This window comes from Solea solea, chromosome 20, assembly GCF_958295425.1.
Source record: "Solea solea chromosome 20, fSolSol10.1, whole genome shotgun sequence".
Lineage (NCBI taxonomy): Eukaryota > Metazoa > Chordata > Actinopteri > Pleuronectiformes > Soleidae > Solea > Solea solea.
In genome coordinates, this window is record NC_081153.1 from 8,301,443 (window position 1) to 8,322,230 (window position 20,788).

Consider the following 20,788-nt stretch of genomic DNA (forward strand, 5'->3'; position numbering starts at 1 on the left):
GTCCAATCTCTATCAAGGAAGTGCAGGAGGCAATTGTGACGCTTCAGAGCGGTAAGACTCCGGGCCCTGATGGGTTCACTGTTGAGTTTTTTAAACTATTTTCAGCCGCCATTGCACCAGCCCTTCGGAAAATGTACAACGAGTCCTTTACTGAGGGTCGTCTGCCCCCAACCCTGTCGGAGGCCTCGATTTCTCTCCTGCTTAAGAGTGATAAAGACCCTCTTCTTTGCGGAAGTTATAGGCCCATTTCCCTCTTGAATGTTGACCTTAAAATCCTGTCAAAAATTTTGGCCCAACGCCTTCAACGGGTCTTATCAAGTATTATATCAATTGATCAAACAGGATTCATGCTTGGGAGACACTCATTTCATAATACTAGGAGGCTTTTAAATATTATTAGCTCCCCTGGTTCGGACACTCCTGAGGTGATAGTCTCATTAGATGCTGAAAAGGCCTTCGACAGGGTGGAGTGGAGATTTCTTTTTTTTGTTTTGCAGAAATTTGGTTTTGATTCTGATTTTATATCTTGGATTAAGTTGCTTTATACTAGCCCAGTGGCTTCAGTCCACACAAATGGACTCCAATCTGCCCCATTTCCCCTTTATCGAGGAACCAGACAGGGCTGCCCCCTTTCCCCCCTCTTATTTGCTTTAGCTATTGAACCTCTAGCTATCTGGCTGCGTCAGGAGGGTGGGTTTGAGGGCATCACCCGAGCTGGGAAGATTCACAAGTTATCACTTTATGCTGATGATCTCCTTTTGTATATGTCCAATCCGGCTGCCTCTCTCCCTGTGGTTCTCAGTATTTTTGATAAATTTGGATCCTATTCAGGTTATAAACTTAATCTCCATAAGAGTGAACTTTTCCCCCTGAACCCTCTGGCGAAGAGTATACCCCAACCTTTATTCCCCTTTAAGTATGCTATGGATGGATTTAAATATTTGGGAGTGTTTATTACTAATCCGATCAGTCAGCTTTTCTCGAAAAATTTTTCTCCTCTTTTTGAGAGGTGTAAACTGGACTTTGACAGATGGTCTAGTCTCCCGTTATCCCTAGTTGGTCGAGTTAATTTGGTTAAAATGGTTATTTTGCCCAAGTTTCTATACCTCTTTTCACATATCCCTATCCTTATTAAGAAGGCTTTTTTTAGATCACTTGATCATTCAATAAGTTCCTTCATTTGGGGCAAAAAGCATCCTCGCATCAGAAAATCAGTGCTACAGCTCCCCAAGGCTCTTGGTGGCTTGGCGCTGCCCAATTTCTTACGCTATTACTGGTCCTGTAATATTAATAAACTTTTATACTGGTTTAACGACTCAACAGATCATGTGAGGTGCCCAGCATGGGTAGATATGGAACTTTCGTCCTCTAAAATCTCTCTTCACTCCTTGTTGTGTTCTCAACTCCCTCTGACTGCCTCCAACTTTACCTCAAACCCATTGGTAATGAACTCTGTTAGAATTTGGATTCAAATTAGAAAAGGCCTGGGCCTTCATAGGGCCTCAGACCTCTCTCCTATTATAAACAACCACCTATTTTTGCCCTCATGTACGGATTTAACCTTTCAGACCTGGTTCAACAAAGGGTTAACTAAATTTAAGGACCTTTACGACCAAGACACTTTTATGTCCTTTTCTGAGCTCTCAAAGAAATTTGACTTACCGAATTCACACCTATTCCGTTTCTTTCAAATAAGACATTTTATTCGGAACCAGAACCCGGCATTCCCTAGTCGTCCCCCGGAAACGCTAGTGGACTCCTTATTATCTCTTCATCCTGATCGTAGGCGGTTAATTTCTAGTATTTACAGCCTTATTGGTTCTACTATTGACAGTCCAGCGCCTGGTCCCAAGGCTTCCTGGGAACAAGAGCTTGGATTCACACTGCCTGATGATTATTGGCAAAAGGTTTTGCAATTAGTTCACTCCTCCTCGATTTGTGCAAGACACGGCCTCCTACAGTGTAAAGTTGTACACAAAGTTCACTACACTAATTTGAAGTTATCTCGGATTTACCCCAATGTGAGTGCCTCTTGTAATAGGTGCAAACAATCTCCAGCTGACCATTCACATATGTTTTGGTTCTGTCCTAGGCTTTCCACATTCTGGTGTGAAATCTTCAGAACTCTTAGCATGGCATATGACACTGTTATTACTCCTGATCCTCTCCTGGCCTTGTTTGGTGCCCCTTTGCATCCTATTTCCTCTAAAGTTATGCAGACTGTTCTTAAATTTACTACCCTGTTGGCCAGGCGGCTTATACTCCTCACCTGGAAACACCCTCATCCTCCATCTCACAGTAGATGGGTGAAAGAGCTGCTATTGTCCATTAGACTGGAAAGGCTTAGGTTTTCCCTGAATGGATCTTTAAGTTCATTTGAGAGGACTTGGAGACCTCTTTTAAAACATATTGAATGTTTGACATCTCTGCCTGATTGTGATGACTGAGCCCCCCCCCTCCCTTTTAGATTTATTTTATTATTTATTTATTTTTAATTATTGATTGATTTTTTTTTTTTTTTTTTTTATTATTATTTGTATTTTTTATTATTATTATTTTTTATTTATTTATTTATTTTTTTTCTCTCTCTTTTTCTTTCCATGTGTATTTGTTGTATGTTGTATTGATATGATACTATTGTTTGTTCATTGTTGGACAGAGTTTTGCTCTCCTTGAATGGGGTGGGAATGTGGGAGGGGTGAAAATGTGAGAAAATTTGAGGAATGGAAGTCTTTTGTGACATTGCTCTGCTTTGTTTTGTATTTGCTTCCAAAAATAAAGTCTATAAAGTTTTATTGCTTGCACGCACGCACACACACACACACACACATTGTTGCATCATGAACGAAATCACATTGGCGCTTTCTAAAGCGTTCACTTGGGGAGGTTGTATTCAAACTCGCGACATTGGAGTTGACATTGGAACAGAAGAAATATTCAGAAGAAATAGCTGGAGGAGCGGCCGATCACCCACCATTTTCAAGTCTGCAGGGCATAAGCATTAATGGTGTCAGTATTATTGTATTAATAACACCACCACCACCAAACAACAACAACAACAACAACAACAACAAATAATAATAATAACAATAATAATAATAATCTATCTATTATCTTAGTGTCATCATTACAGTTTTATTGTGGTCTCATAATTCTTACTAAATAATGGCCGGCCGGGTGGGACGCGAACTCGCGAACACCGGATAGAGTTGTTTGTCCGCCTGTCCTGCGCGGCGTAAAAAATGCCAATTCGGAACAATTATTCCGAATTTCGCGGCGTGCGGCCAGAACCGGCGGCGGGGCCACCGGCGGTCCGCGGCCGGGGACCCGGGGCCGGCGAGCCCACGGAGCCGCCCCGCGGCTCGCGCCGCGGTTTTTACTTGTACATTTGACAGGTTTTTCCTTGTATATTTTACGGGTTTGTTGTTTTGCAAGCTCCCTGGGGCTGATGGGTAATATGCAAATTAGAGTCTGGTAAACTGCATACCGGAGAAAAAAGAACCAACAAACTCAACAAACAAATTTTCCACGTCTATTGAGCTTTAGCAAACATCACTACCGTTCCCTTCCTTGTGAAATATCTGCTCATGGGTTTGAGCACAGCCTTTTTTGTCCTCTTGTGTGTTTGATTATATGAATGTGCAGTACCACGAAATTTCCACAGAGCGTCAGTGTCGGACCGCTTGGCCATGCTTGTGAGTAGGCGGAGTTTGACATAATGTGGTCTTTTGCGTCTGGACTGGAACTGGAACGGCGAGTCGTACTTCTTTCAATGATTGCAAGACGTCTTATTACAAATGGACACGTATTAACAAATTGAATCCAAAATTAGATATATGTGTCCATGCAATTTCCCCCCCCCCTTCTTTGCGCAGCGTTTGCACCGCACATGTTGGCACCGTGTATGGCTTTAGGAGAGGCTGCAAATAGTGTCAAGTAAACACAACATGGGAACAAACAGCAGCGGGGAGACTCTGAAAGGGAATTCCGTTTTGAGTCAGCCGAGTCGTTTTGTGTTTGGGGTTGAAAAGTTCAGATGACCCCTCAAAAGTCACTCTCGCTTTGTTGGGGATAACCTTTACAGAGATTATCGTATCCAACTCAAAATTTGGAAAAAACACTCCAAACACAAGGTAGATGATGCACGCTCAACATGATGGCATATTGTTATATGATGTTGCCATGGTAATGCTGCAAAGTCGGATTATTGCGACAAAAAAACAAAATGCTACAACTTTGCGAATCCTGGTCCGATCTGAACCAAACTTGCTAGGATTGATGATAGTCCGGCCCTGAAGACGTCTATATGAAAATATTCACTTCCAAAAACAGCGCCCCCCCCCCGGTGACGGCAGACAATATGGCGTCTGATATTTGAATAGACTCGTAGAGCTTTTGTGAGATCACCCTCAAACTTGGTGAGGTCACTGTGAACAAGTTGAGGAGCTTAAGTTATCAAACGTTTTTTTTAAATCTCGCATGGTGTTCGAGATAGGGGGCGCCAAAGTTGGCGATAATTCATATTTTTCACAAAAGAAAGCCAAGTTCTTTTAACTTCACGATGGAAGGTCTAATCTCCACCAAACTTGCTAGGATTGATGATGGGTCGTTGCTGAAAACGGTAAATATTTACAACAGCGCCTCCTGGTGGTGGCAGAAAATACTAAAAAAACAAACTGTTACAACTTTGCCAATCCTGGTCCAATCCGAACCAAACTTGCTAGGATTGATGATAGTCCGGCCCTGAACACGTCTATATGAAAATATTCATTTTCAAATAAAGCGCCCCTGGTGACAGCAGACAGAATTACCTTTATAGTTTTTGATTCTGCTCTAACAGGGATTGTTGTATCCAACTAAAACTTGGTATGTGGGACCCCAGACCCGTCCTGAACATGTCTGTATAAGGTCACCTACCTACAGGAAGTGGAACGCCCGAAACAGGAAGTCAAATCTAACATTGTCCGATTGACACAAAACTAGATATGTGAGTTACGAGACCTTCCCTGAACACGTGTACGGAGACGCCGCCGACCGAACAGGAAGTCGGCCATTTTAAACAGGAAGTGCCCTCTAACTTTGCCATACGTTGTCCGATCTGCACGAAACTTCAAATGGGAGTTAAGGGACCTTCCCTGAACACGTTTACGGACACGCCTTTGACCAAACTGGAAGTCGGCCATTTTAAACAGGAAGTGCCCTCTAACTTTGCCATACGTTGTCCGATCTGCACAAAACCTCCTATGTGACACTTTTTAAAAACAATAATAACAATTTTGCCTCGATGCAAAATGAGGAACGCTTCACGAATTTGCGTGTCATCCTTGCGCAGGGGCCATGCTAATCTTCTCTGTATCGTTCCAATTTTAGTATATGTGTTACCGAAGTAACACGTTCACAAGAGATTCTCTGTGAGACATATATAGGGCTTGAGGTTTACTATGTAGTTTAGCCACGGTGGCAGGTCTATGGACGTTATAACCGTTCATTTTGTTCTTATGAAGCTCTAAAACAGTGGCCTAGTGTTTATAAGCATTTCAATACAAACTATGTCTGTATAAGACTTATTTTTACCGGCTTTCCTTGTACATTTTACAGGTTTTTCCTTGTACATTTGACAGGTTTTTCCTTGTATATTTTACGGGTTTGTTGTTTTGCAAGCTCCCTGGGGCTGATGGGTAATATGCAAATTAGAGTCTGGTAACTGCATACCGGAGAAAAAAGAACCAACAAACTCAACAAACAAATTTTCCACGTCTATTGAGCTTTAGCAAACATCACTACCGTTCCCTTCCTTGTGAAATATCTGCTCATGGGTTTGAGCACAGCCTTTTTTGTCCTCTTGTGTGTTTGATTATATGAATGTGCAGTACCACGAAATTTCCACAGAGCGTCAGTGTCGGACCGTTTGGCCATGCTTGTGAGTAGGCGGAGTTTGACATAATGTGGTCTTTTGCGTCTGGACTGGAACTGGAACGGCGAGTCGTACTTCTTTCAATGATTGCAAGACGTCTTATTACAAATGGACACGTATTAACAAATTGAATCCAAAATTAGATATATGTGTCCATGCAATTTCCCCCCCCCTTCTTTGCGCAGCGTTTGCACCGCACATGTTGGCACCGTGTATGGCTTTAGGAGAGGCTGCAAATAGTGTCAAGTAAACACAACATGGGAACAAACAGCAGCGGGGAGACTCTGAAAGGGAATTCCGTTTTGAGTCAGCCGAGTCGTTTTGTGTTTGGGGTTGAAAAGTTCAGATGACCCCTCAAAAGTCACTCTCGCTTTGTTGGGGATAACCTTTACAGAGATTATCGTATCCAACTCAAAATTTGGAAAAAACACTCCAAACACAAGGTAGATGATGCACGCTCAACATGATGGCATATTGTTATATGATGTTGCCATGGTAATGCTGCAAAGTCGGATTATTGCGACAAAAAAACAAAATGCTACAACTTTGCGAATCCTGGTCCGATCTGAACCAAACTTGCTAGGATTGATGATAGTCCGGCCCTGAAGACGTCTATATGAAAATATTCACTTCCAAAAACAGCGCCCCCCCCCCCCCCGGTGACGGCAGACAATATGGCGTCTGATATTTGAATAGACTCGTAGAGCTTTTGTGAGATCACCCTCAAACTTGGTGAGGTCACTGTGAACAAGTTGAGGAGCTTAAGTTATCAAACGTTTTTTTTAAATCTCGCATGGTGTTCGAGATAGGGGGCGCCAAAGTTGGCGATAATTCATATTTTTCACAAAAGAAAGCCAAGTTCTTTTAACTTCACGATGGAAGGTCTAATCTCCACCAAACTTGCTAGGATTGATGATGGGTCGTTGCTGAAAACGGTAAATATTTACAACAGCGCCTCCTGGTGGTGGCAGAAAATACTAAAAAAACAAACTGTTACAACTTTGCCAATCCTGGTCCAATCCGAACCAAACTTGCTAGGATTGATGATAGTCCGGCCCTGAACACGTCTATATGAAAATATTCATTTTCAAATAAAGCGCCCCTGGTGACAGCAGACAGAATTACCTTTATAGTTTTTGATTCTGCTCTAACAGGGATTGTTGTATCCAACTAAAACTTGGTATGTGGGACCCCAGACCCGTCCTGAACATGTCTGTATAAGGTCACCTACCTACAGGAAGTGGAACGCCCGAAACAGGAAGTCAAATCTAACATTGTCCGATTGACACAAAACTAGATATGTGAGTTACGAGACCTTCCCTGAACACGTGTACGGAGACGCCGCCGACCGAACAGGAAGTCGGCCATTTTAAACAGGAAGTGCCCTCTAACTTTGCCATACGTTGTCCGATCTGCACGAAACTTCAAATGGGAGTTAAGGGACCTTCCCTGAACACGTTTACGGACACGCCTTTGACCAAACTGGAAGTCGGCCATTTTAAACAGGAAGTGCCCTCTAACTTTGCCATACGTTGTCCGATCTGCACAAAACCTCCTATGTGACACTTTTTAAAAACAATAATAACAATTTTGCCTCGATGCAAAATGAGGAACGCTTCACGAATTTGCGTGTCATCCTTGCGCAGGGGCCATGCTAATCTTCTCTGTATCGTTCCAATTTTAGTATATGTGTTACCGAAGTAACACGTTCACAAGAGATTCTCTGTGAGAGATATATAGGGCTTGAGGTTTACTATGTAGTTTAGCCACGGTGGCAGGTCTATGGACGTTATAACCGTTCATTTTGTTCTTATGAAGCTCTAAAACAGTGGCCTAGTGTTTATAAGCATTTCAATACAAACTATGTCTGTATAAGACTTATTTTTACCGGTTTTCCTTGTACATTTGACAGGTTTTTCCTTGTACATTTGACAGGTTTTTCCTTGTATATTTTACGGGTTTGTTGTTTTGCAAGCTCCCTGGGGCTGATGGGTAATATGCAAATTAGAGTCTGGTAAACTGCATACCGGAGAAAAAAGAACCAACAAACTCAACAAACAAATTTTCCACGTCTATTGAGCTTTAGCAAACATCACTACCGTTCCCTTCCTTGTGAAATATCTGCTCATGGGTTTGAGCACAGCCTTTTTTGTCCTCTTGTGTGTTTGATTATATGAATGTGCAGTACCACGAAATTTCCACAGAGCGTCAGTGTCGGACCGCTTGGCCATGCTTGTGAGTAGTCGGAGTTTGACATAATGTGGTCTTTTGCGTCTGGACTGGAACTGGAACGGCGAGTCGTACTTCTTTCAATGATTGCAAGACGTCTTATTACAAATGGACACGTATTAACAAATTGAATCCAAAATTAGATATATGTGTCCATGCAATTTCCCCCCCCCTTCTTTGCGCAGCGTTTGCACCGCACATGTTGGCACCGTGTATGGCTTTAGGAGAGGCTGCAAATAGTGTCAAGTAAACACAACATGGGAACAAACAGCAGCGGGGAGACTCTGAAAGGGAATTCCGTTTTGAGTCAGCCGAGTCGTTTTGTGTTTGGGGTTGAAAAGTTCAGATGACCCCTCAAAAGTCACTCTCGCTTTGTTGGGGATAACCTTTACAGAGATTATCGTATCCAACTCAAAATTTGGAAAAAACACTCCAAACACAAAGTAGATGATGCACGCTCAACATGATGGCATATTGTTATATGATGTTGCCATGGTAATGCTGCAAAGTCGGATTATTGCGACAAAAAAACAAAATGCTACAACTTTGCGAATCCTGGTCCGATCTGAACCAAACTTGCTAGGATTGATGATAGTCCGGCCCTGAAGACGTCTATATGAAAATATTCACTTCCAAAAACAGCGCCCCCCCCCCCCCCGGTGACGGCAGACAATATGGCGTCTGATATTTGAATAGACTCGTAGAGCTTTTGTGAGATCACCCTCAAACTTGGTGAGGTCACTGTGAACAAGTTGAGGAGCTTAAGTTATCAAACGTTTTTTTTAAATCTCGCATGGTGTTCGAGATAGGGGGCGCCAAAGTTGGCGATAATTCATATTTTTCACAAAAGAAAGCCAAGTTCTTTTAACTTCACGATGGAAGGTCTAATCTCCACCAAACTTGCTAGGATTGATGATGGGTCGTTGCTGAAAACGGTAAATATTTACAACAGCGCCTCCTGGTGGTGGCAGAAAATACTAAAAAAACAAACTGTTACAACTTTGCCAATCCTGGTCCAATCCGAACCAAACTTGCTAGGATTGATGATAGTCCGGCCCTGAACACGTCTATATGAAAATATTCATTTTCAAATAAAGCGCCCCTGGTGACAGCAGACAGAATTACCTTTATAGTTTTTGATTCTGCTCTAACAGGGATTGTTGTATCCAACTAAAACTTGGTATGTGGGACCCCAGACCCGTCCTGAACATGTCTGTATAAGGTCACCTACCTACAGGAAGTGGAACGCCCGAAACAGGAAGTCAAATCTAACATTGTCCGATTGACACAAAACTAGATATGTGAGTTACGAGACCTTCCCTGAACACGTGTACGGAGACGCCGCCGACCGAACAGGAAGTCGGCCATTTTAAACAGGAAGTGCCCTCTAACTTTGCCATACGTTGTCCGATCTGCACGAAACTTCAAATGGGAGTTAAGGGACCTTCCCTGAACACGTTTACGGACACGCCTTTGACCAAACTGGAAGTCGGCCATTTTAAACAGGAAGTGCCCTCTAACTTTGCCATACGTTGTCCGATCTGCACAAAACCTCCTATGTGACACTTTTTAAAAACAATAATAACAATTTTGCCTCGATGCAAAATGAGGAACGCTTCACGAATTTGCGTGTCATCCTTGCGCAGGGGCCATGCTAATCTTCTCTGTATCGTTCCAATTTTAGTATATGTGTTACCGAAGTAACACGTTCACAAGAGATTCTCTGTGAGAGATATATAGGGCTTGAGGTTTACTATGTAGTTTAGCCACGGTGGCAGGTCTATGGACGTTATAACCGTTCATTTTGTTCTTATGAAGCTCTAAAACAGTGGCCTAGTGTTTATAAGCATTTCAATACAAACTATGTCTGTATAAGACTTATTTTTACCGGTTTTCCTTGTACATTTTACAGGTTTTTCCTTGTACATTTGACAGGTTTTTCCTTGTATATTTTACGGGTTTGTTGTTTTGCAAGCTCCCTGGGGCTGATGGGTAATATGCAAATTAGAGTCTGGTAAACTGCATACCGGAGAAAAAAGAACCAACAAACTCAACAAACAAATTTTCCACGTCTATTGAGCTTTAGCAAACATCACTACCGTTCCCTTCCTTGTGAAATATCTGCTCATGGGTTTGAGCACAGCCTTTTTTGTCCTCTTGTGTGTTTGATTATATGAATGTGCAGTACCACGAAATTTCCACAGAGCGTCAGTGTCGGACCGCTTGGCCATGCTTGTGAGTAGGCGGAGTTTGACATAATGTGGTCTTTTGCGTCTGGACTGGAACTGGAACGGCGAGTCGTACTTCTTTCAATGATTGCAAGACGTCTTATTACAAATGGACACGTATTAACAAATTGAATCCAAAATTAGATATATGTGTCCATGCAATTTCCCCCCCCCCTTCTTTGCGCAGCGTTTGCACCGCACATGTTGGCACCGCACATGTTGGCACCGTGTATGGCTTTAGGAGAGGCTGCAAATAGTGTCAAGTAAACACAACATGGGAACAAACAGCAGCGGGGAGACTCTGAAAGGGAATTCCGTTTTGAGTCAGCCGAGTCGTTTTGTGTTTGGGGTTGAAAAGTTCAGATGACCCCTCAAAAGTCACTCTCGCTTTGTTGGGGATAACCTTTACAGAGATTATCGTATCCAACTCAAAATTTGGAAAAAACACTCCAAACACAAGGTAGATGATGCACGCTCAACATGATGGCATATTGTTATATGATGTTGCCATGGTAATGCTGCAAAGTCGGATTATTGCGACAAAAAAACAAAATGCTACAACTTTGCGAATCCTGGTCCGATCTGAACCAAACTTGCTAGGATTGATGATAGTCCGGCCCTGAAGACGTCTATATGAAAATATTCACTTCCAAAAACAGCGCGCCCCCCCCCGGTGACGGCAGACAATATGGCGTCTGATATTTGAATAGACTCGTAGAGCTTTTGTGAGATCACCCTCAAACTTGGTGAGGTCACTGTGAACAAGTTGAGGAGCTTAAGTTTTCAAACGTTTTTTTTAAATCTCGCATGGTGTTCGAGATAGGGTGCGCCAAAGTTGGCGATAATTCATATTTTTCACAAAAGAAAGCCAAGTTCTTTTAACTTCACGATGGAAGGTCTAATCTCCACCAAACTTGCTAGGATTGATGATGGGTCGTTGCTGAAAACGGTAAATATTTACAACAGCGCCTCCTGGTGGTGGCAGAAAATACAAAAAAAACAAACTGTTACAACTTTGCCAATCCTGGTCCAATCCGAACCAAACTTGCTAGGATTGATGATAGTCCGGCCCTGAACACGTCTATATGAAAATATTCATTTTCAAATAAAGCGCCCCTGGTGACAGCAGACAGAATTACCTTTATAGTTTTTGATTCTGCTCTAACAGGGATTGTTGTATCCAACTAAAACTTGGTATGTGGGACCCCAGACCCGTCCTGAACATGTCTGTATAAGGTCACCTACCTACAGGAAGTGGAACGCCCGAAACAGGAAGTCAAATCTAACATTGTCCGATTGACACAAAACTAGATATGTGAGTTACGAGACCTTCCCTGAACACGTGTACGGAGACGCCGCCGACCGAACAGGAAGTCGGCCATTTTAAACAGGAAGTGCCCTCTAACTTTGCCATACGTTGTCCGATCTGCACGAAACTTCAAATGGGAGTTAAGGGACCTTCCCTGAACACGTTTACGGACACGCCTTTGACCAAACTGGAAGTCGGCCATTTTAAACAGGAAGTGCCCTCTAACTTTGCCATACGTTGTCCGATCTGCACAAAACCTCCTATGTGACACTTTTTAAAAACAATAATAACAATTTTGCCTCGATGCAAAATGAGGAACGCTTCACGAATTTGCGTGTCATCCTTGCGCAGGGGCCATGCTAATCTTCTCTGTATCGTTCCAATTTTAGTATATGTGTTACCGAAGTAACACGTTCACAAGAGATTCTCTGTGAGAGATATATAGGGCTTGAGGTTTACTATGTAGTTTAGCCACGGTGGCAGGTCTATGGACGTTATAACCGTTCATTTTGTTCTTATGAAGCTCTAAAACAGTGGCCTAGTGTTTATAAGCATTTCAATACAAACTATGTCTGTATAAGACTTATTTTTACCGGTTTTCCTTGTACATTTGACAGGTTTTTCCTTGTACATTTGACAGGTTTTTCCTTGTATATTTTACGGGTTTGTTGTTTTGCAAGCTCCCTGGGGCTGATGGGTAATATGCAAATTAGAGTCTGGTAAACTGCATACCGGAGAAAAAAGAACCAACAAACTCAACAAACAAATTTTCCACGTCTATTGAGCTTTAGCAAACATCACTACCGTTCCCTTCCTTGTGAAATATCTGCTCATGGGTTTGAGCACAGCCTTTTTTGTCCTCTTGTGTGTTTGATTATATGAATGTGCAGTACCACGAAATTTCCACAGAGCGTCAGTGTCGGACCGCTTGGCCATGCTTGTGAGTAGGCGGAGTTTGACATAATGTGGTCTTTTGCGTCTGGACTGGAACTGGAACGGCGAGTCGTACTTCTTTCAATGATTGCAAGACGTCTTATTACAAATGGACACGTATTAACAAATTGAATCCAAAATTAGATATATGTGTCCATGCAATTTCCCCCCCCCCTTCTTTGCGCAGCGTTTGCACCGCACATGTTGGCACCGCACATGTTGGCACCGTGTATGGCTTTAGGAGAGGCTGCAAATAGTGTCAAGTAAACACAACATGGGAACAAACAGCAGCGGGGAGACTCTGAAAGGGAATTCCGTTTTGAGTCAGCCGAGTCGTTTTGTGTTTGGGGTTGAAAAGTTCAGATGACCCCTCAAAAGTCACTCTCGCTTTGTTGGGGATAACCTTTACAGAGATTATCGTATCCAACTCAAAATTTGGAAAAAACACTCCAAACACAAGGTAGATGATGCACGCTCAACATGATGGCATATTGTTATATGATGTTGCCATGGTAATGCTGCAAAGTCGGATTATTGCGACAAAAAAACAAAATGCTACAACTTTGCGAATCCTGGTCCGATCTGAACCAAACTTGCTAGGATTGATGATAGTCCGGCCCTGAAGACGTCTATATGAAAATATTCACTTCCAAAAACAGCGCGCCCCCCCCCGGTGATGGCAGACAATATGGCGTCTGATATTTGAATAGACTCGTAGAGCTTTTGTGAGATCACCCTCAAACTTGGTGAGGTCACTGTGAACAAGTTGAGGAGCTTAAGTTTTCAAACGTTTTTTTTAAATCTCGCATGGTGTTCGAGATAGGGTGCGCCAAAGTTGGCGATAATTCATATTTTTCACAAAAGAAAGCCAAGTTCTTTTAACTTCACGATGGAAGGTCTAATCTCCACCAAACTTGCTAGGATTGATGATGGGTCGTTGCTGAAAACGGTAAATATTTACAACAGCGCCTCCTGGTGGTGGCAGAAAATACTAAAAAAACAAACTGTTACAACTTTGCCAATCCTGGTCCAATCCGAACCAAACTTGCTAGGATTGATGATAGTCCGGCCCTGAACACGTCTATATGAAAATATTCATTTTCAAATAAAGCGCCCCTGGTGACAGCAGACAGAATTACCTTTATAGTTTTTGATTCTGCTCTAACAGGGATTGTTGTATCCAACTAAAACTTGGTATGTGGGACCCCAGACCCGTCCTGAACATGTCTGTATAAGGTCACCTACCTACAGGAAGTGGAACGCCCGAAACAGGAAGTCAAATCTAACATTGTCCGATTGACACAAAACTAGATATGGGAGTTACGAGACCTTCCCTGAACACGTGTACGGAGACGCCGCCGACCGAACAGGAAGTCGGCCATTTTAAACAGGAAGTGCCCTCTAACTTTGCCATACGTTGTCCGATCTGCACGAAACTTCAAATGGGAGTTAAGGGACCTTCCCTGAACACGTTTACGGACACGCCTTTGACCAAACTGGAAGTCGGCCATTTTAAACAGGAAGTGCCCTCTAACTTTGCCATACGTTGTCCGATCTGCACAAAACCTCCTATGTGACACTTTTTAAAAACAATAATAACAATTTTGCCTCGATGCAAAATGAGGAACGCTTCACGAATTTGCGTGTCATCCTTGCGCAGGGGCCATGCTAATCTTCTCTGTATCGTTCCAATTTTAGTATATGTGTTACCGAAGTAACACGTTCACAAGAGATTCTCTGTGAGAGATATATAGGGCTTGAGGTTTACTATGTAGTTTAGCCACGGTGGCAGGTCTATGGACGTTATAACCGTTCATTTTGTTCTTATGAAGCTCTAAAACAGTGGCCTAGTGTTTATAAGCATTTCAATACAAACTATGTCTGTATAAGACTTATTTTTACCGGTTTTCCTTGTACATTTGACAGGTTTTTCCTTGTACATTTGACAGGTTTTTCCTTGTATATTTTACGGGTTTGTTGTTTTGCAAGCTCCCTGGGGCTGATGGGTAATATGCAAATTAGAGTCTGGTAAACTGCATACCGGAGAAAAAAGAACCAACAAACTCAACAAACAAATTTTCCACGTCTATTGAGCTTTAGCAAACATCACTACCGTTCCCTTCCTTGTGAAATATCTGCTCATGGGTTTGAGCACAGCCTTTTTTGTCCTCTTGTGTGTTTGATTATATGAATGTGCTGTACCACGAAATTTCCACAGAGCGTCAGTGTCGGACCGCTTGGCCATGCTTGTGAGTAGGCGGAGTTTGACATAATGTGGTCTTTTGCGTCTGGACTGGAACTGGAACGGCAAGTCGTACTTCTTTCAATGATTGCAAGACGTCTTATTACAAATGGACACGTATTAACAAATTGAATCCAAAATTAGATATATGTGTCCATGCAATTTCCCCCCCCCCTTCTTTGCGCAGCGTTTGCACCGCACATGTTGGCACCGCACATGTTGGCACCGTGTATGGCTTTAGGAGAGGCTGCAAATAGTGTCAAGTAAACACAACATGGGAACAAACAGCAGCGGGGAGACTCTGAAAGGGAATTCCGTTTTGAGTCAGCCGAGTCGTTTTGTGTTTGGGGTTGAAAAGTTCAGATGACCCCTCAAAAGTCACTCTCGCTTTGTTGGGGATAACCTTTACAGAGATTATCGTATCCAACTCAAAATTTGGAAAAAACACTCCAAACACAAGGTAGATGATGCACGCTCAACATGATGGCATATTGTTATATGATGTTGCCATGGTAATGCTGCAAAGTCGGATTATTGCGACAAAAAAACAAAATGCTACAACTTTGCGAATCCTGGTCCGATCTGAACCAAACTTGCTAGGATTGATGATAGTCCGGCCCTGAAGACGTCTATATGAAAATATTCACTTCCAAAAACAGCGCGCCCCCCCCCGGTGACGGCAGACAATATGGCGTCTGATATTTGAATAGACTCGTAGAGCTTTTGTGAGATCACCCTCAAACTTGGTGAGGTCACTGTGAACAAGTTGAGGAGCTTAAGTTTTCAAACGTTTTTTTTAAATCTCGCATGGTGTTCGAGATAGGGTGCGCCAAAGTTGGCGATAATTCATATTTTTCACAAAAGAAAGCCAAGTTCTTTTAACTTCACGATGGAAGGTCTAATCTCCACCAAACTTGCTAGGATTGATGATGGGTCGTTGCTGAAAACGGTAAATATTTACAACAGCGCCTCCTGGTGGTGGCAGAAAATACTAAAAAAACAAACTGTTACAACTTTGCCAATCCTGGTCCAATCCGAACCAAACTTGCTAGGATTGATGATAGTCCGGCCCTGAACACGTCTATATGAAAATATTCATTTTCAAATAAAGCGCCCCTGGTGACAGCAGACAGAATTACCTTTATAGTTTTTGATTCTGCTCTAACAGGGATTGTTGTATCCAACTAAAACTTGGTATGTGGGACCCCAGACCCGTCCTGAACATGTCTGTATAAGGTCACCTACCTACAGGAAGTGGAACGCCCGAAACAGGAAGTCAAATCTAACATTGTCCGATTGACACAAAACTAGATATGTGAGTTACGAGACCTTCCCTGAACACGTGTACGGAGACGCCGCCGACCGAACAGGAAGTCGGCCATTTTAAACAGGAAGTGCCCTCTAACTTTGCCATACGTTGTCCGATCTGCACGAAACTTCAAATGGGAGTTAAGGGACCTTCCCTGAACACGTTTACGGACACGCCTTTGACCAAACTGGAAGTCGGCCATTTTAAACAGGAAGTGCCCTCTAACTTTGCCATACGTTGTCCGATCTGCACAAAACCTCCTATGTGACACTTTTTAAAAACAATAATAACAATTTTGCCTCGATGCAAAATGAGGAACGCTTCACGAATTTGCGTGTCATCCTTGCGCAGGGGCCATGCTAATCTTCTCTGTATCGTTCCAATTTTAGTATATGTGTTACCGAAGTAACACGTTCACAAGAGATTCTCTGTGAGAGATATATAGGGCTTGAGGTTTACTATGTAGTTTAGCCACGGTGGCAGGTCTATGGACGTTATAACCGTTCATTTTGTTCTTATGAAGCTCTAAAACAGTGGCCTAGTGTTTATAAGCATTTCAATACAAACTATGTCTGTATAAGACTTATTTTTACCGGTTTTCCTTGTACATTTGACAGGTTTTTCCTTGTACATTTGACAGGTTTTTCCTTGTATATTTTACGGGTTTGTTGTTTTGCAAGCTCCCTGGGGCTGATGGGTAATATGCAAATTAGAGTCTGGTAAACTGCATACCGGAGAAAAAAGAACCAACAAACTCAACAAACAAATTTTCCACGTCTATTGAGCTTTAGCAAACATCACTACCGTTCCCTTCCTTGTGAAATATCTGCTCATGGGTTTGAGCACAGCCTTTTTTGTCCTCTTGTGTGTTTGATTATATGAATGTGCTGTACCACGAAATTTCCACAGAGCGTCAGTGTCGGACCGCTTGGCCATGCTTGTGAGTAGGCGGAGTTTGACATAATGTGGTCTTTTGCGTCTGGACTGGAACTGGAACGGCGAGTCGTACTTCTTTCAATGATTGCAAGACGTCTTATTACAAATGGACACGTATTAACAAATTGAATCCAAAATTAGATATATGTGTCCATGCAATTTCCCCCCCCCTTCTTTGCGCAGCGTTTGCACCGCACATGTTGGCACCGTGTATGGCTTTAGGAGAGGCTGCAAATAGTGTCAAGTAAACACAACATGGGAACAAACAGCAGCGGGGAGACTCTGAAAGGGAATTCCGTTTTGAGTCAGCCGAGTCGTTTTGTGTTTGGGGTTGAAAAGTTCAGATGACCCCTCAAAAGTCACTCTCGCTTTGTTGGGGATAACCTTTACAGAGATTATCGTATCCAACTCAAAATTTGGAAAAAACACTCCAAACACAAGGTAGATGATGCACGCTCAACATGATGGCATATTGTTATATGATGTTGCCATGGTAATGCTGCAAAGTCGGATTATTGCGACAAAAAAACAAAATGCTACAACTTTGCGAATCCTGGTCCGATCTGAACCAAACTTGCTAGGATTGATGATAGTCCGGCCCTGAAGACGTCTATATGAAAATATTCACTTCCAAAAACAGCGCCCCCCTCCGTTGACGGCAGACAATATGGCGTCTGATATTTGAATAGACTCGTAGAGCTTTTGTGAGATCACCCTCAAACTTGGTGAGGTCACTGTGAACAAGTTGAGGAGCTTAAGTTATCAAACGTTTTTTTTAAATCTCGCATGGTGTTCGAGATAGGGGGCGCCAAAGTTGGCGATAATTCATATTTTTCACAAAAGAAAGCCAAGTTCTTTTAACTTCACGATGGAAGGTCTAATCTCCACCAAACTTGCTAGGATTGATGATGGGTCGTTGCTGAAAACGGTAAATATTTACAACAGCGCCTCCTGGTGGTGGCAGAAAATACTAAAAAAACAAACTGTTACAACTTTGCCAATCCTGGTCCAATCCGAACCAAACTTGTTAGGATTGATGATAGTCCGGCCCTGAACACGTCTATATGAAAATATTCATTTTCAAATAAAGCGCCCCTGGTGACAGCAGACAGAATTACCTTTATAGTTTTTGATTCTGCTCTAGCAGGGATTGTTGTATCCAACTAAAACTTGGTATGTGGGACCCCAGACCCGTCCTGAACATGTCTGTATAAGGTCACCTACCTACAGGAAGTGGAAAGCCCGAAACAGGAAGTCAAATCTAACATTGTCCGATTGACACAAAACTAGATATGTGAGTTACGAGACCTTCCCTGAACACGTGTACGGAGACGCCGCCGACCGAACAGGAAGTCGGCCATTTTAAACAGGAAGTGCCCTCTAACTTTGCCATACGTTGTCCGATCTGCACGAAACTTCAAATGGGAGTTAAGGGACCTTCCCTGAACACGTTTACGGACACGCCTTTGACCAAACTGGAAGTCGGCCATTTTAAACAGGAAGTGCCCTCTAACTTTGCCATACGTTGTCCGATCTGCACAAAACCTCCTATGTGACACTTTTTAAAAACAATAATAACAATTTTGCCTCGATGCAAAATGAGGAACGCTTCACGAATTTGCGTGTCATCCTTGCGCAGGGGCCATGCTAATCTTCTCTGTATCGTTCCAATTTTAGTATATGTGTTACCGAAGTAACACGTTCACAAGAGATTCTCTGTGAGAGATATATAGGGCTTGAGGTTTACTATGTAGTTTAGCCACGGTGGCAGGTCTATGGACGTTATAACCGTTCATTTTGTTCTTATGAAGCTCTAAAACAGTGGCCTAGTGTTTATAAGCATTTCAATACAAACTATGTCTGTATAAGACTTATTTTTACCGGTTTTCCTTGTACATTTGACAGGTTTTTCCTTGTACATTTGACAGGTTTTTCCTTGTATATTTTACGGGTTTGTTGTTTTGCAAGCTCCCTGGGGCTGATGGGTAATATGCAAATTAGAGTCTGGTAAACTGCATACCGGAGAAAAAAGAACCAACAAACTCAACAAACAAATTTTCCACGTCTATTGAGCTTTAGCAAACATCACTACCGTTCCCTTCCTTGTGAAATATCTGCTCATGGGTTTGAGCACAGCCTTTTTTGTCCTCTTGTGTGTTTGATTATATGAATGTGCAGTACCACGAAATTTCCACAGAGCGTCAGTGTCGGACCGCTTGGCCATGCTTGTGAGTAGGCGGAGTTTGACATAATGTGGTCTTTTGCGTCTGGACTGGAACTGGAACGGCGAGTCGTACTTCTTTCAATGATTGCAAGACGTCTTATTACAAATGGACACGTATTAACAAATTGAATCCAAAATTAGATATATGTGTCCATGCAATTTCCCCCCCCCCTTCTTTGCGCAGCGTTTGCACCGCACATGTTGGCACCGCACATGTTGGCACCGTGTATGGCTTTAGGAGAGGCTGCAAATAGTGTCAAGTAAACACAACATGGGAACAAACAGCAGCGGGGAGACTCTGAAAGGGAATTCCGTTTTGAGTCAGCCGAGTCGTTTTGTGTTTGGGGTTGAAAAGTTCAGATGACCCCTCAAAAGTCACTCTCGCTTTGTTGGGGATAACCTTTACAGAGATTATCGTATCCAACTCAAAATTTGGAAAAAACACTCCAAACACAAGGTAGATGATGCACGCTCAACATGATGGCATATTGTTATATGATGTTGCCATGGTAATGCTGCAAAGTCGGATTATTGCGACAAAAAAACAAAATGCTACAACTTTGCGAATCCTGGTCCGATCTGAACCAAACTTGCTAGGATTGATGATAGTCCGGCCCTGAAGACGTCTATATGAAAATATTCACTTCCAAAAACAGCGCGCCCCCCCCCGGTGACGGCAGACAATATGGCGTCTGATATTTGAATAGACTCGTAGAGCTTTTGTGAGATCACCCTCAAACTTGGTGAGGTCACTGTGAACAAGTTGAGGAGCTTAAGTTTTCAAACGTTTTTTTTAAATCTCGCATGGTGTTCGAGATAGGGTGCGCCAAAGTTGGCGATAATTCATATTTTTCACAAAAGAAAGCCAAGTTCTTTTAACTTCACGATGGAAGGTCTAATCTCCACCAAACTTGCTAGGATTGATGATGGGTCGTTGCTGAAAACGGTAAATATTTACAACAGCGCCTCCTGGTGGTGGCAGAAAATACAAAAAAAACAAACTGTTACAACTTTGCCAATCCTGGTCCAATCCGAACCAAACTTGCTAGGATTGATGATAGTCCGGCCCTGAACACGTCTATATGAAAATATTCATTTTCAAATAAAGCGCCCCTGGTGACAGCAGACAGAATTACCTTTATAGTTTTTGATTCTGCTCTAACAGGGATTGTTGTATCCAACTAAAACTTGGTATGTGGGACCCCAGACCCGTCCTGAACATGTCTGTATAAGGTCACCTACCTACAGGAAGTGGAACGCCCGAAACAGGAAGTCAAATCTAACATTGTCCGATTGACACAAAACTAGATATGTGAGTTACGAGACCTTCCCTGAACACGTGTACGGAGACGCCGCCGACCGAACAGGAAGTCGGCCATTTTAAACAGGAAGTGCCCTCTAACTTTGCCATACGTTGTCCGATCTGCACGAAACTTCAAATGGGAGTTAAGGGACCTTCCCTGA

The 20,788-nt window shown here is 42.7% G+C and overlaps 1 long non-coding RNA gene and 7 other non-coding genes across 8 annotated transcripts in view; all 8 read right to left on the reverse strand.

The window, feature by feature from the left end:
* Window positions 1-2,793: 2,793 nt before the first annotated feature.
* LOC131447055 (uncharacterized) overlaps window positions 2,794-20,788 on the reverse strand; it is a 31,343-nt gene continuing 13,348 nt past the window's right edge. The window contains exon 4 of the long non-coding RNA XR_009233989.1: window positions 2,794-2,985. This is a non-coding gene — a long non-coding RNA (uncharacterized LOC131447055). The remainder of the gene's footprint in view (window positions 2,986-20,788) is intronic.
* Window positions 5,288-5,393, reverse strand: LOC131448023 (U6 spliceosomal RNA). The gene has a single exon (XR_009234152.1). It is a non-coding gene; the product is annotated as a U6 spliceosomal RNA (small nuclear RNA).
* On the reverse strand, window positions 7,516-7,621 carry LOC131447981 (U6 spliceosomal RNA). Its single transcript, XR_009234112.1, has one exon. It is a non-coding gene; the product is annotated as a U6 spliceosomal RNA (small nuclear RNA).
* LOC131447982 (U6 spliceosomal RNA) lies at window positions 9,745-9,850 on the reverse strand. Its single transcript, XR_009234113.1, has one exon. It is a non-coding gene; the product is annotated as a U6 spliceosomal RNA (small nuclear RNA).
* Window positions 11,987-12,092, reverse strand: LOC131447983 (U6 spliceosomal RNA). Its single transcript, XR_009234114.1, has one exon. It is a non-coding gene; the product is annotated as a U6 spliceosomal RNA (small nuclear RNA).
* LOC131447984 (U6 spliceosomal RNA) lies at window positions 14,229-14,334 on the reverse strand. The gene has a single exon (XR_009234115.1). It is a non-coding gene; the product is annotated as a U6 spliceosomal RNA (small nuclear RNA).
* LOC131447985 (U6 spliceosomal RNA) lies at window positions 16,471-16,576 on the reverse strand. The gene has a single exon (XR_009234116.1). It is a non-coding gene; the product is annotated as a U6 spliceosomal RNA (small nuclear RNA).
* Window positions 18,695-18,800, reverse strand: LOC131447986 (U6 spliceosomal RNA). The gene has a single exon (XR_009234117.1). It is a non-coding gene; the product is annotated as a U6 spliceosomal RNA (small nuclear RNA).